The sequence below is a fragment of the Arvicola amphibius genome, chromosome 18, assembly GCF_903992535.2.
Source record: "Arvicola amphibius chromosome 18, mArvAmp1.2, whole genome shotgun sequence".
In the NCBI taxonomy this organism is placed as follows: Eukaryota; Metazoa; Chordata; class Mammalia; order Rodentia; family Cricetidae; genus Arvicola; species Arvicola amphibius.
This window is the reverse complement of record NC_052064.1, coordinates 23,982,593-23,997,212: the sequence shown is the minus strand read 5'-3', so window position 1 is coordinate 23,997,212 and position 14,620 is coordinate 23,982,593. Positions and strand designations below refer to the sequence as shown.

The 14,620-nt window shown below is 44.2% G+C and overlaps 1 protein-coding gene across 2 annotated transcripts in view; it reads right to left on the bottom strand.

Moving 5' to 3' along the window:
* Inpp1 (inositol polyphosphate-1-phosphatase) overlaps window positions 1-14,211 on the bottom strand; it is a 30,009-nt gene extending 15,798 nt beyond the window's left edge. Inside the window, exon 1 of one of the 2 annotated variants that reach the window (XM_038315428.1) lies at window positions 13,868-14,211. The gene's annotated coding sequence lies outside the window, so the exon portion shown is untranslated. The remainder of the gene's footprint in view (window positions 1-13,867) is intronic. The other variant, XM_038315430.1, reaches the window with a different exon arrangement.
* Between the last annotated feature and the right edge of the window lie 409 nt (window positions 14,212-14,620).

Sequence of the window (14,620 nt, the reverse complement as noted above, 5' to 3'; positions counted from 1 at the left end):
CCCCCCAAAAGAGCCAAAACAAGTAAAAACACAGCCAAAAACATGGGTGTGTCCTAATCCAGCCTGAGTCCTTAAGAAGAGGGAGTTATGCCTGAGTTACATGGCCACCACAGAGAGGCCAGGTGAGGACACACGGACGAGTTGCCAGTCTCTGACCGGGAGGCTGTCCAGTTTTAAACAGCAAATGAATACAAGAAAAATTGGGTGCCTGTCACCATTGAGGCCCTCTCTAGCCCCATCGCCAGCGTCATGCATTTGGTTAAGAAGGACATTGCTGGACGGTGAACAAGTGCCTAGCATGCTCCTTACAATGAGTGTGAGCACAGGCTTTGCTCACTTGCTTATGAGAAAAGGGTTTTTCTGAGAGTGGACGGAAAACAGCTGTCAATTAAATAGTGACATATGACCAAACTGAGTTCAAGGAGCACCCCGTGCGAGCGCGCATACACACACACACACACACACACACACACACACACAAACACACACACGGACCTACAAATAGAAACAATCACTACTTAGAACAAGCTCCGCCTAGCCCTGAGCATGAATCATCTTTCCTATAAGGTTTCATTAAGATTCTTACCATCAGGTGCCAACCATCCCCAAAGAGAGCAGTGAGGCAATTAATGGTTGTCTAAATTCAATTAGCTTTCTAAGGTAATTTGAAAGATAATTCCCATAGAAAACTGGAGAGATTGTTTGCTGATGTTACCCCTGACTCTCTTCAGAAATGACTTGCATCAAGAGTGCCAATTAAGGGCCTTGTGCCCGAGGCTGTTTTCTTACCTGAGCGAATGAGCTCAAGATAAATGGGCAGAGATAAGGGTGGAGCTTACAAGAGGCCAACAATTTGAGTTTGGGGGAAGGAATGAGATTTCCCACCAGAAAGTAGTAGGTCAGCCAGCTAAATATAAAGTTGTTCGTTGAGACAAAAGGGCTTTCTGTGTTGTCCCAGATGGCCTCAACCCTCTGGGCTTAGCAGCCTCCGTCTCCCAGAAACAAGGAGTACAAACTTGCAAAGCTGCCAGAAATGTAGAAAGTTCGGTACCCATGCTGTAGGAGGTGGTTTGTTTGAGACCGGGAGTGAGCTGGTAATGTGTTGGTTGGGCTGGCTGGGGAAAGTCTCCACTGGCCCTGGCCAGGGAACCCAGAACCATCTGGAGCCTGACAAAATGGGACGAGCTGTGCCTTGGGTCAGAAGAAAGAGAGGCTAAGATTGACGTGGGGTGGCTCAGGACCTGAAAACCCAGATGCAGCACTATGAGTTTCTAGAGCCCATACCCTGGTCATCACAGGCCACAAGTTCAGAGCTGAAAGTTCTCTCCTCTTGGCCAAGTTCCTGTACCTGCTAAGAAACATCTGCTCAGGTAGGGAAAATGACTGTTACTAGAATAAGCCAGGATTCAAACGGACGAATTCCAGATTCCCAGAGGCAATGGAGCAGAGGCTTACACAGCGGTGGAACCCGTATAGTGGTTTCTTTTCAGATATAACATTGATTTTGAAGCCACTAAATGTGATAAACAGTTGATATGTATCTTGCTCAAGTTCAAAGTGAGCTTTACATCCCCATGTTGCATCTAAATAAGAAAGACCCCAGATACTGTTGCTTTGTTGACTGCTTGCTCTTACAAGAAAGAATGCAGAATATTTGCTAATAAAAGTAGTGGTCCCTGAATTTATGCTCTTGTGGCTCATGAGTTATAGTATGTGTATGCATCTCTCTGCTTGTACTGTTTTATAATATTACTTGTGGCAAGTATTTTTATATCAGATGCTGTAAATTATTTCTGAGTTCAAGTAGGTTTGCTATATGAGTGCTACTTCTATTGATGTACACTCGTCCACATCAAAGCAAAGTGAACCTTCTAGCAGGATTGAGTTGCGGAATATAGGACTTTTACAAAGTTGTGGTTGCTTGCCTTCTAACTGTATTATCCCATAGATCTAGAAAGTTTTGTTATTATCATAGGCACATTTTGCTTGGATCATTCCAAGGAGCGCTAGAATTCTTATAGATTCAATTTTAGTTGTTTTTTTTAAATGCCATTTATTAGCTGAGCTTATAATCCCAGCTACTTGGAAGTCTGAGGTGAGACGAGATCAGAAGAGGTTCAAGGTTAGGCTGAACTATATATCCAGTTGAAGGTCAGCATGGTCAGATTCACAAGACCAGTCTCAAATATCTGAAAGTCACACAACCGCAAGGGCCTGAGTTTTGATTCTCAGGACCCAAAAAGCTGAGCATGGCGGCCATGCTCACCTGTAACCCTAGCTGGGGGGTTGGGGTGAGCAGAAGGGACAGGCAGATTCCTGGAACTCAGGGTCAGCCAGATACACTGCAACCGAGCTCAAGATCCAGTGGGAGACCCTGCTCAAAGAGCAAGGTGGAGATTCTATCCATAGTTCAGCTTCCTGCTGAACGATTCAGGAAACTTGCTCAGCCTCTCTGAGCCTCTCCTCATCTGCAACTGGGGGCTAAAGCTTACCTTTCTGTGATGTCTGAAGTTCAAACGAGGTGTCCAGAAAGGCTCCAGCACCGAGTCAGCACACAGGAGATAATAAACAGCAGCTCTGACTACGGAATAGGACCTTACAGACACCCCAGTCATCCGTCCTTCTTTGAGAAAGTCTGAGGCCGGCAAGTTATGTGGGTCACTGAAACCTTTGCTGAAAATTTAGCAGTTCATTAAATCCCAAAGCCTGGGAACTATTTGTAACGCTGTGAACAACCCAGAAAAAGTCCCCTTATGTAGGCCAGATCTGATTGCTTTAGTTTCTGGGCGTATGGGTGGAAACTCTGGCTCCTGGAAGCCCTGCCGCGACTCTGGCCTCACGTCAGACCATCTGAGGGTGGCCTGGGAGAGACACTTTTCTACGAAGGGGGTGTTTTGTCAGGAAACTCAGACTCCTAAGGCCCAGGTCCGTTTTTCTGAGAAGACCTGGCCGGCCCTTCTGTTGTCCACAGTCAGAGATGCGGCCCTCAACGAAAGAGCAGGCTCTCACCAAGAGCTGAGTCGTTTGGATTTTCTCTTACAGTTCCCTCCTTCCGGCAGATAATCTGGTCTGCAGAGGTCCTGTGGATGCTTCCACCCGCTACGGCTCACGTCCTAATCAGTTATTTCACCACCCCCTGAGCAATGGTGGTGTGACCCCACCGTATGGTGGCCCTCCTTCACAGACAGCTACGGCTGGAGGAGAGGCTTGGCACCCACAGAGTAGGTGGGTGTTTTACAAGAAGGTGTGTTGCACGATGTTTTACTCTTGGTTTTTTGGAGGGGTCCACCACCCAGCTCCCAAATAAATCACATAAAGAGGCCTATTCTTAGTTATGAATGCCCGGCCTTAGCTTGGCTTGTATCGAGCCAGCTTTTCTTAAACTAACCTGTCTACCTTGTCCCTTTGGGCTTTTATCTTTCTTACTTCTGTGTTTCTTACTTTCCTTCTTACTCTGTGGTTGGCTGGGGGTTGGAGGGCTGGGAGGCTGGAAGTTGGGGGGCTGGGTAACTGGCCCTCTAGTGTGATCTTTCCTTGTTCCTCCTCTTCCCCAGTTCTCCTTCTACTCATCCCCGCCTATCCTTGCTCCTGCCTCGCTGTTGGCCATTCAGCCCTTTATTAGACCATCAGGTGTTTCAGACAGGCACAGTAGCACAGCTTCATTAAACGAATGCAGCATAAATGAAAGCCACACACCTTGAAATAATACTTCCCAACAAAGGTGTCCCCCCTAAGGTGATGAATGTCAAGGTGTGGCCGAGGCGCTGCTCAGCTCACACTGCTGTTGTGGGGAAGCGGACTCCATTTTACTGCTCTCTTTGCTATTCTCGAGGCTTAACGATTGGAAGCTGTTCTGGCAAAGGGGAAGGGAGAGGGCCAGAGAAATGCTCAGCCGTTCCCAGCACCCATAGGCATGGCTTATAACTAACCATCTGTAATTCCCAGGAATCTGATGCTTTCCCTGAGCTCCACAGGCACCAGGCATGCACAGGGGGTCCATACATATGCAGGCAAACACAAATACCCACACACAAAATAAATTAAAAAAAAAAAAAAACACTAAAAAGGGGCAGGAGAACAGAATCTGGTCCTCAGTAATTTAGGACAGGGCTCAGTCACGTGTACAGTTTGCTAATAGCAACCACACTGATGCCGCCCCAAGATGTTCTGCCCTCCTGGTCACCGGACCCAGAGGAAACTGAGCAGGCAGCTTTACCAGAGACTTGCGATTCTGCCTTTACGTTTACTGGAAGCTAAAATGTCTTCCCGGTTGAACTTTCTGTCTTCTAGCCATTCAAGACATCTCAGAAGCCAGCATTATGGAATGGGATTGTCTGCACTAGGACCTGGGTGACCACTGTCTCTCTGTCACAGGCCCTAAGTCTTACCTTTCAGTCACCATGTTCTTACTTCTTGCCCACTATCTCTGGGAACACGACACATTTCCGTGTGCTGTTCGTCCTGGCTCACATGCTTCCCTCTGGGTTTCTACCACTCTTTTTCAAGGGCAATAAACTTGAGTAAGTACCTCATAAAAGATATCCAAACTCCTGACCACAAATGGTCAATAAACAGGTGAGAAAGTTTACCTTGCAGGTAGTTAGGAAAATACAACTTCAAATCTCAACAGGATATCACTACAGGCCCAGGGAAACGCTTCCATAAAAAAAGACCGACGTGCCTGCATCCGGATGAAGACACAGAGCAATCATCTCTTACATAGTAGAGGCCGGGACAAAGCTGGTGCAACTGCCTGAAAAGCCACCGTGTGCTTGGTAGAATGTTCACTTTCTGCAATAGAAACGGTGGTCCGTGATCCGGCAGTTTCCCTTGTTCACATATCCCAAATGATGTATGCACACAGGCATTAAAATACATCTTCAAAAGTGTGCGCATACATCATTCTTCCAGTGAGCTAACGCTGGCAGGAACTCAAGTAACCACCCATAGTAAAACGAAGTCAACTCTAGCACATTCGCACAACAGTGGAGATGAATAATTGCAACAGGACACAACACAGAGGTAGCTCACATAAACAATCTGTCATCAAAGAAGGCAGTAGATTGTATATGGATTTAATTCATCCCAACATCCAAGTGTGTGCCTGTGTGTGTGTGTGTGTGTGTGTGTGTGTGTGTGTGAGCATGTGTGCGTGCATGCATGCATGTACGTGTGCAGATGTGTGCCAGTGTGTGCGTGTGTGCGCCTGTGTGAGCATGCGCGTGCATGCATGTGAGTGTGCAAGTGTGTGCGTGTGTGTGTGTGTATTTAACACATGGATGGAAAGAAAAGAGCCTCCATAAGAGCCATTTCTGGATCCTTCAGCTCCGGTGCCCGGGCTGAGGGAGAACAGGAGAGAGCTATAGCGCTAACCTGGATCCCTAACACACTACACATTTGTTTACTAATCTGTGTTCTGTTTGGCAAGAGACTTAAAACATATCTGATTTTTTTATAACTCTCGGGGCATACTCAGAGGGGTTCAACACACGCTGATGGATGAATTTCCCCTTAGCGTCATAAGCATAGAATCCACCCTTGTCTTGATGCTAATTTTTAACAGATGTTTTAAGATACAGAAGAGAGCAATACAGAATTCCAAATGTAACATTTACCCTTACATAATATTTATAATATGATTGATCTAAAAAGCTCAAAGCACTAAACAATATGTGTGGCCCATTAAAGTCACAGAAATATCTAAACAGAGTACTCTTGCATTTCTGGTAATCTTTAACCATAAGCTGGTTAATATTTATCTTCCTGGTCTCATTCTTATTTTTATTTCCCCATTTTTCTGTTAATGAAGCTTATAATCACTCATATTTTTTAAAAGAGGCTTGTAGTCATTCCCAGAACAAACTGGGGTTGTGCCCAAGTCCTGTAAATTCTGAGGAGCTGAGTAGGACTGAGCTCTGAAATCGGGCAGCTCAAACCCTCATTGGAAAGGCTGCTAACAGGGCTGGGGTGATGGTCGGGAGAGATGGCTTGGCAGGTATGAGCGGTGGCTGTTCTTCTAGAGAATCTAGTTTTAGTTCACAGCCCCCACATGGCTCACAAATGTCTGTAACTCCAGTTCCATGGGCTCTGACATTCTCACGTGGCCTCCCTGGGCACCAGACTGGTACACATACACACATGAAGGCAAATACTCATATACATACAAATTTTTAAAGCCATGTAAGCTGTTAATAATGAAAAACCAGGGCATCACTTTTTTTTTTTTTAAAAAAAAAAAAACCACGTTATGTTTTCCTTAAGCAAAATTAAAATTTGGTCATTTTAATTTCCTCCTTTGCTGTTAGTGTCATCTTTGTTCACACCAACGGGAAGCCTACCATTGTTACACTGTAAAAGCACACATTTAAATACCAACTGATAAAGTTACCTGAATTAATTTAAATTTAGATAATTAATTTAGGAGATCTAAAATATTTGGTCGTTTAAGGTTAAAGCCCACTTTGTCTTTTTACACACTAGGTTCTCCTGGCATTTGGTCTGGTCACGCTGGGAATCTACCAGCAACAGATATGTTCTGTAGTGATATATTACTTGTGTTTTAATAAATCAAGTTTGCCCGAAGACCAGAGTGCAAAGCAGCCACACTAGTCAGACATAGAGGCCTGGAAGTGGTGACACACACCTTTTATCCCAGCAGCCACAGTAGTTAGCCACAGAGGCCAGGTGGTGGTGATATGATGGGGAAGCTGACCAATCCCTTGTCTGAGGGGCGTGACCCCTCTGGGGCACAAAATACCTTTAAAAGATCGGTGTTTGTTTGTTTTGCCCTCTTGGTTCCCTGCTCTTCGCTGGAACTCTGGCTCTGTAAGTTTCTCCCATTTTCTCCCTTTATTAAAGCTGAGTATTTTATATAAGGCTAGTTTGGTTATTTCCAATTGCCGACCGACCACGCCCCGGTACAGTGATACACACCTTTGATCCCAGCACTAGAGAGGAATGTAAGACAGGAGGACACAGGTCTCAGGCTCAGCCTCAGTCTGAGGATCCCCAGAGGCAGGATCACCCATTTCAGTTTGAGGTAGAGGTTAAGAGTCAATGGGTGGCCACTTTGGCTTTCTGGTCTTCAGCTTGAACCCCAATATCTGTCTCTGGGTTATAATCATTTGTACTATATCTGGAGCCCAACATTTGGAGTACAAAATCATAAAAAAAAATCATTTGCCTGTGGCTTTACAGCCCCTGGTACAGGCCAGAGCTACACGTGGCTGGAGTCACCACCCTACCGGCTAGGTTTTTCTTTCTTCTCTCCTGGTGGGCTCTCCCTGAACCCCCTTCTTGGGCTGTTGCCAAACAACATAGCTGCCTTGAAATCTAAAGATTTTTTTGTTCTACGCAGCAGCAATAAGTTTCACATCTTCAACACATCAGTGGAAAATTTGATGAAAAAATTGGAAAGCTTTAAGGGAAGAATTAGTTAAAAGAGAGTTTTTTTTTTCTCACATTCAAAAATGGGAAACATTATTACAGTGGAAGGAGTGTTGGGTCACTGGACAATTTGAAAATGGAACAGTCAAATGAAAGGATAACTAATTTAGATGGGATTTATACAATGTCAGTTGTAAACATTATCAACATTATCATTTTGATCACTAAGAAAGTTTCTGAGTGCTAAGATACAGGCCTTAGAAAAACTTAATAAAACAGATCACAGAGATATTCAAATTCAGACAGAGGAATTTAATAGTGTATCAATTTCAACACTGCATTAAAAGGTTGGAGAGGAACAACTAAGGTTTTCAAACAGAAATTGTCAAATGGTAGAGGCTCTGTCACAGATAACTGGACTCTTGTGCCAGTGTTAGATTTAAGGAGATTCAATGAAGCAATAGTCTCATATGCCATGCATTTACTTTTTGTGGAGAAAATGTTAAACTTGTGCTCAGTTTGTAATAGAATTATCCCTAAAGACTAGATAGAGTTGGTTAAAGCTGTTTTAGAGCCTGGTCCACAATTACAATGGAGAACATGGTTCAGAGAAGACACCAAGATGATTGAACAAGGGAGTAAAACTAGAGGTATGGAAATCTCCCAGGATCAACTTCTTGGAGAAGGAAATTATGTTAATGTACAAATGCAATTCCTGTATGATGGTCACATCCTGGCTTTATGCTGTGCAGCAGCTTTGAATGCTTGGGACAGAACTGAAGAAGGAAAGAAGATTGAATCATTTACTAAAGTCACACAGGGCCCAAAGGAAACCTTCATGGATTTCTTACAAAGACTGACATTAGCAGTAAATAGAATGATACCAAATTCAGAAGCTAGACAAATAATAATTGAATCTAAGCATAATTCAAACAGACTGCCACCCCATTATGGATAATGCAGAAGGTGTGGCAAAGACAGGCATTGGACTAATGAATGTAGATCAACAAGACACATTCAAGGCTATCGTTTTCCATTGGGTAACTCCATGAGAGGCCTCTCACAGACCCCTATGCCAAATCCGGTTCAGTCATTTCTTGCCATCATAGAGGAAATTCCTTCCCAGAACAATTAAAGAAACCAATGCCTATTGTAAGAAATAGTACTGCTTTGAATGATAGAACAGCTATAGAAGAGAGAACAAAAAAAATCAGGAGACACCATAAAGCAAGTACTTAGGCAAACTTCCATGAATGAACAAAGACCACCATTAAAAATAGGAAAAAAAATTACATTATCATTGAAGGTCTGGTAGACCCAGGTGCAGATGTAACAATAATCTCACCAGAATCTTGGCATCCAAATTGGCCTCTTCAGGAGGTAAATGTTCAGTTTTTAGGGATTGGAACTTTATCTTAGGTAAAGCAGAGTGCAAGATAAGTTGAATGTATAGGGATGGAAGGACAGAGAGGAAAATTAAAGCCATATGTTGCTAACATAGCAATGAATTTGTGGGATTGTGATTTGTTATAACAATGCAATACTCACATTAACATTTCCCCCAGTCTTAGAAACAACCCATAAATTAACATATTCTTCTGGGGAAAATATTACATTATATTTTAAAGAACAGGTTGAACAGAAATAGAACACAACAGTTGCTAATCTTCCAACAGGTCTACCTTTAAAATGGTTGACAGACAGCCCTGTATGGGTTGCACAATGGCCTTTAACAACAGAGAAAATGAAGGCTTTAGAACAGCTGATACAGGAGCAACTAAATGCTCAGCATATTGAAGACTCAACCAGCCTTTGGAATTCTCTTATATTTGTTATTAAAAAGAACTCTGGAAAATGGAGAATGCTGATAGATTTAAGAGCTGCCTATAAGGTAATTCAGCCAATGAATTCTCTACAGGCTGGAATTCTTTGCCTTCCCTATTACCTAAAGGATGGCCTCTTATAGTATTTAAAAAATTGATTCTTCACTATATCTTTACAAAAAATACAATGAAAATTTTGCCTTCACAATGCCAACTTATAACAATTCTCAGCCTGCTAAAAGATATCAATAGAAGGTCCTCTCACAGGGAACGTTAAATAGCCCCACCTGTGCCAACTGTTTATATGGCAGTCATTGGAAATTATACATAAGCAATTTCCTGAATCTATAATTTACCATTACCTGGATGACAGTTTATTATCTGATTCTAATGTAGATACTTTCGAAAGAATGTTTGAAGAAGTAAAGAAAAGTTTGCCTTGTTGGGAATACAACTTGCTCCTGAAATACAAAGAGGAGATTCTATTAATTATTTAGGCTATAAAACAGGTTTACAAAACATGAGGCCCCAAAAGGTGCAAAATAGGAGATTGTAGACTCTTAATGGCTTTCAAAGATTGCTAGGAGATATTGCCAATCTATGGCCCACTATTGGAATAAAACTTGATGAACTGATTAGTTTAAACAAAATCTTAGATGGTGACAAGGACTTAAATAGTTCCAGGAAATTATCAGCCAAAGATGAGAGAGAATTGGTTTTGATAGAAGAGAAATTGCAGAAGGCACATATGGATCTTGTGGATCCAATGTTTAATTGCATTGTGGTCACATTTTCTTACAGCATTCTCCTTCAGGATTTTAATGCAGAGGGAAGATATTATCTTTGAATTGATCTTTTATTACATAAACCAAGTAAAAAATTTAAAATGTATGTGCAAAAGGTCTCTGAGTTAATTCTAAAAGAAAAATTGAGATTTCATCTATCAGCAGGAATAGACCCAGCAGGAAGTATAATACCTTTTAAGAATGACGAAATTGACAAATTATGGAAACAAAGTGAACTTTGACAAAGAGCTTGTAGTAATTTTTTGAGAGAAATTAACAACAACTCTCCCCAAAGCAAGAGAATTCAACTTATAGAGAGAACTAATTGGATCCTTTCCCACATTGTAGGTGACACACCATTAACTGATACAAATAAATCAGGAAAGACAGATTAAAAATCAAAAAATTTAAGTGGATCAAAGCCCTTATAGTTCTGTCCAAAAGTCACAATTATATGCTATTCTCATGGTACTAAGGGATGTTTAAAGAACCTCTCAACAGAGTTACTGCTTTGCAATATGCAGAAAGAGGTGAATTTATACCAGATGATGCAGAGTTTACTATTATTTATTCAGTTACAAGAAATAATCAGAAATATTAATCACCCCATATACATAACACACATCATGGATCTGCCAGGTCTTCTAGCACAAGACAGTGCAGAAATCAATCAATTATTGGTTGGAAATGTGCTGAAGGTCTCAGAATTTCATTAAAAAAAACCACACTGGTGTAGAAGTTCCTTCTGTTTGTGTGTTGCTTTCATTGGTTAATGAATAAAGAAACTACCTTGGCCTAGTTGATAGGGTGGAACTTAGGTAGGTGGAGAAAACAGAACTGAATGCTGGGAGGAAGAAGGGCAGAGTCAGAGAAGCCATGGATCCTCCGCCGGAGATGGACGCTGGTTAGAATCTCCAGTAAACCACTGGTATGTGGCGATACACAGATTAGTGGAGATGGGTTAAACTAATATGTAAGAGTTAGATAATAAGAAGTTAGAGCTAATGGCCAAGCAGTGTTTTAATTAATACAGTTTCTGTGTGGTTATTTCAGGTGTAAGCTAGCTGGGTGGCTGGGACAAACAAGCAGCCCCTCTCCCTAAAACAACACACCATGTCAACAGCAGAAGTTTAAAAAACTACTTTTCCATCACATGGCAACAAGCCAAGGAAATTATAAGAAAATGTCCTACTTGCTCTTTGTACAATCAGATACCACCACCTGCAGGAAGTAACTCAAAGGAATGAAATCTTGCATGGTAACCTGGTGTGGTGGCATATTCCTATAACACCAGCACTACGGAGGTGGAAACAGGAAATCAAGGTTCTCCTCTACCTCAGAGGGATTAAGACCAGGCTGAGATACATAAGACCCTGTCTACCTTACTAACTAAGCATTAGTTATTAACTTATTAACTTATTAACCAAGTTGCATCCGAGTATCATTTTGTGCACGTGGTATATGTCCATACGCATGTATGCATAGCATGATCCAATATTTGTAGATGCGGGTGAGTGTGCCTGTGGAAGCCCACACTTGGAGCTGGGGGTCCCCTTAGATCTCTCCAGTTCGCTGTAGCAGTGTCTCTCACTGAACCTGAAGCTTGCGCTAGCTAGCCAGACTTTCCTGAGAATTCACCTCTACCCCGCTAAGCTGGAAGTACTGGAAGACAGCTATGCCTGCCTTTTGTATGCATCCTGGGGTTATGAAGGGCTTTATTCAATAAACCCTTCCCCCTCCATACACACACACACACACACACACACACACACCTACACACACACACCTACACACACACACCTTCTGCTATTATTGCCATTCCCTTACCTGGCCCCTAGCTCGGGTCATGCTAATTGTGAGAAACAGAAAGCAAAACTTTTATTTCCAAATTACCCCGGGGCAAAAGCACGAACACTGAGTCCTGCTGACCTGGTTAGGTCACAGACTACATTTTAACAAGGATATTTACAAGACTCCTCTACCTGGAGAAAGTTCTCGTATGTACCATTCTTGCCTTTAAAACTGAAGGTGTGCCGGGCAGTGGTGGCGCACGCCTTTAATCCCAGCACTCAGGAGGCAGAGGCAGGCGGATCTCTGAGTTCGAGGCCAGCCTAGTCTACAAGAGCTAGTTCCAGGACAGGCTCTAGAAACTACAGGGAAACCCTGTCTCGAAAAACAAAACAAAACAAAACAAAAAAACAAATAAAACTGAAGGTGTTTGTTTTTAATTGATTACACATTTAACTTTTGAGCAGTTTCGGGGTGACTTGAAATAGAATAAGACTTTTTTTCTAATTATTATTCAAGGTCGAAATAAAAGAGGAAATGTCTTTATAATGATTCACCCTGATTGCTTGTATTTTATTGGCTTTTTTGTTTCTAAAAAGAAATAAGCCGGTTGTGGTGGCGCACGCCGGTAGGATTTGCTGAAGGAGGCAGAGGCAGGAGGATCACGAGTTCGAGGCCAGCCTGGGCTACACATTTGCCGGGCGGTGGTGGCGCACGCCTTTAATCCCAGCACTCGAGAGGCAGAGGCAGGCGGATCTCTGTGAGTTCGAGACCAGCCTGTTCTACAAGAGCTAGTTCCAGGACAGGCTCCAAAAAGCCACAGAGAAACCCTGTCTCGAAAAACCAAAAAAAAAAAAAAAAAAAAAAGAAATAAGCATTTTTCTCTCCAGGTATAGTTTTACTCCAAGTATAGTTATAACTTAAATCAGTGATGATGAATTTCACACTACAGAGCTTGAATCTAGACTATGGTTACCACACAAGCGGTGGTTTAGTTCAAAAACTTGCCAAGAAGAGGTATTTATTCTATTCAAAACAGGTAGCTTTATTGTCTCATATGATTTACGTCATGACTAGTAAATTAACTTCAAAAGTAGCGTAAAAGCCCTTAAAAATTAAGTTAATAAAACAGAAAACGGGTGTGAGCAGGGGTTAAAATGGGCTTTCCTGTTGTCTGTATTTTCCCTTATACTTTCGGAGGCCTGGCTGAGATCATTCAGTTAGTTCATCAGCCAAGAGTAATTTAGGGGTCTGTTTTCTGCCTTAGATTTTAGGAGCGGACCCAAGCCTTATCAACTTATCGAAATTGGGAATTAAGGTCAAGGAGTCAAAAAACGTTCCATTCCCCACAAGTGACTTGTCCGCAGGGCCTCAAGCCGCCGTGCTTTTGAAGCGAACACCCTCACACAGTGGGCAAACTTCCACGTGTTCAATTCTAGTTTTGAGGATGGAAATCTCCAAAGGACACGCTGTGCTCGCTCACGCGTTTTCCCTGGATTTTCTTTTCTCACATCTGACAGTCCCTGTGATTTCACCAAAGCCAGGTTTCAGGTTTAGGTGACACCCGCCCAGGCTGTCCACACCCGCTGCCTTAGGCACGTCTCACTCAACCAGACCTCAAAGTGTAGAAAGAATTACAAGGAAGAGACGGAGATTTATCGAAATATAGTCCCGGTCTGTTTACTTTACACTCATCCAGTGCGTTTCTCGAGGCAGTCAACACAAACCCCTGCCTGGGAGCATCTCTCAAACTGCTCCCTGTCTTCTTGACAGCTACGCCATCTACCCGTGGAACCTGGGCCTCTGCTTTCAACCATCCTCAGGTCCGTCCATTCAACCTAGAGGCTAGCAGCAGAACCGAAAGGAACCAAGCAGGGAAAGAAAGTTGCTTGCAACTCATCTTCCCGCGCCGATCTCTTGCAGGCTGCGCCTGCAGAGCTAAGGGGGCCGCGGGACCGTCCCGGCTGGCGACTCGGGCTCTGTCCCCTTGGGCACTGCCAGGCCGGGGCGGCCTCGCTGCAGTGGCCCGGGATCTCGCAGGCCCAGCCTCGGAGGCCAGCAGCCTTCGGCCGGAGACCGACTCACCTGCCCTCCGCGGAGGCGATGGAGCGCGCGCCGCTCGCGGGGACCCAGATGTGCGGAGGAGGAGACGCTGGCGCGGCGACACCGGGGAGGGGTGGCGTAAGCAGGAAAGAGGATTACCTAAACGGGGATGCGGAGCCCAGAAGGAGGCTGCAGACTTTCCCTCTGAAACGGAAGAGGCGGAGGAGGGGCGAGCGAGTAGGAGGAGGGGAGTGCCAACGCCAGGAGGTAGTCGCGCGGGGACCCGGCGCCGGCGTCCTGGGGCGGGCGCAGCCAGAGGGCAAGCGGCCTGGAGGACCGCGGAGGTCACCGCTGCAAAGCCGGGGAGGTGCCCTACCTCTCTTGGCTCCGAGTCGTGCAGCCCAGTTGCTGCCAGGTCCCCGCCCCCTCTCTTTCCCCGGGCTGGTGGCGTGGAAAGGCGCGGTGACGCCTGTGACTTCTGGGGCGGGTAAGGGCATCCCACGCCTGCTGGAGTCTGGCGTCCGCGACGTCACAAGCACAGTGAATTACATGGGTGGGCCAGGAAGCTCAGGGTCGCCTCATCCACTGTTCAAGGCGTGCGTGGTTTCTTCCGAATCCCCCCACAGACTCTTGGAGAATATTCTTCCTCCTTCATTCATGAGGACTCGGGTATTTTGGGTTTGACGGACGGGTTGGAAGCTGTGGAGCTGGACTTCCTGCTAGCGATATTCGAGTCCCCCGTTCTAAGAGAGATGTCTAAATTTGCTGCATGTTCCTTTAGTCAAAGCAGTGTCT